Below are 1,549 nucleotides of genomic sequence, written 5' to 3' on the forward strand. Positions count from 1 at the left end.
TAAGCACCCCTGACCCTGACCCCGCAAGCCACCACGGAAGGACTTCGGAGAGCCCTTGGGCAAGGGGAGGCAAGAGCAGGGTGTTTTTTATGAGTGCTCGAGGAGAGTAAGAGTTAGGAAGTTAGGAAACTTTAACTGGGAGAATTTCTGCATCCGGAGACCCAGACATGGCCAATCAGAAACAGCAAAGAAGAATATATGTAACGTGTAACCCAGGACTTTTAGCGCCTACTAGAGGTCATTGACAGGTACGAGATCCCACTTGCGCGCTGGAGATCCCCGGGATCACTTCTGCAACTTTAGCCTTCCCTCTACTCCATTCGAAAGAAACGATATGGAGCCTAGTGGATGCAGGACCCCAGGGAAGCCCGGGACCCACTCCTTTCCGGCGTGGTAACGTTCTTGGATGTAACCTCCCTCTGGCAGTCACCCTGGTCCCTACATAAGGGAAATGGTTCAGAGGCTACATGCGCATGGGTCTACCCCAGAGTGCTACTTTCAAAAAAATTAGACCCAATCTCTCCATTCTGACTGAACCTGCAAGGGGATGCGATCAAGAATTTTCTTTTTTATCGGTGACAGGCTTACCAGATCTGTCAACGGAAGCGGGCCTCTTACTGGATCTCCGGCTCCATTCGCACTGTGAGTTTCACAGCCACAGACCAACGACCCAACAGCGAGGAGTTCCTTATTCAGTCTTCTGTAATCACTTGCAATAAGTCGCCAGTGAGATGGGTTTTTGTTTTTTGCTTTTCCCTTTCGGCGTGGAATTGCCTAGGTTAAAGAAAAGGCGGAAGTCTTCAAAGGATATTCACGCTAATATCATTGACCACTTTCCAGCTCATTTCCCAGGGCTGTGAGAATGCGATGGTTTCTACTCTCCAAGTTTGCTCAGAACCCTAGGGGTAAATGAAAACAGTGAAGGAGACCCGACTAACCATGAAGAAAATTCAGTGTTGAGCCTGGGGACGATAGTAAACAGCTCAAGGAGGGAGACTTGTAAGCACGTGTGGTAGTGTGGCCGAGCGGTCTAAGGCGCTGGATTTAGGCTCCAGTCTCTTCGGGGGCGTGGGTTCGAATCCCATCACTGCCAGCCGTGTTTTAATCTAGCTGTAAATCCGAAGTGTTACAGAAATTCCGGTTAAATCCCAAAAGATCCTCTTTCTTCCAACAAGAACTCCCCCGGACCTTCGATCCGTACCTGCTCCCCGAGAAATATCAATTACCGAATATCAAGTCGGGTTACCTCGGATTCCTCCCGACCTCCCGTGCCGAAAAGAGCTGAATGCACCCGACTCAACCTTTACATTGTGTCCAAGTTTTTGTGTTCCCGCAATGGGGAATTCTTTCGGTCCTCTTCTAAAACCCATGCCCACATTGAATCATTCTCATGACCTGGTTTAGGCACCATCCAGAAGGGAAGGCTTCCTAGAAAGTGCCCCGCAGCCTCCATCAGCCCGCTGCCCACACTGGTTTAGGAGCTGCAGCTCTGTGATCGCGAAGTAACCTGCACAGACCCGATTTTGCTTTTAATCACATTACTTTTGTA

The 1,549-nt window shown here is 49.6% G+C and overlaps 1 non-coding gene across 1 annotated transcript; it reads left to right on the forward strand.

Annotated features, from left to right (window-relative positions):
* The first annotated feature begins 1,011 nt into the window (after positions 1-1,011).
* On the forward strand, positions 1,012-1,093 carry TRNAL-UAG (transfer RNA leucine (anticodon UAG)). The gene has a single exon. It is a non-coding gene; the product is annotated as a tRNA-Leu (tRNA).
* The last annotated feature ends 456 nt before the right edge of the window (positions 1,094-1,549 follow it).

This window comes from Lipotes vexillifer, unplaced genomic scaffold, assembly GCF_000442215.2.
Source record: "Lipotes vexillifer unplaced genomic scaffold, Lipotes_vexillifer_v1.1 scaffold164, whole genome shotgun sequence".
Lineage (NCBI taxonomy): Eukaryota > Metazoa > Chordata > Mammalia > Artiodactyla > Lipotidae > Lipotes > Lipotes vexillifer.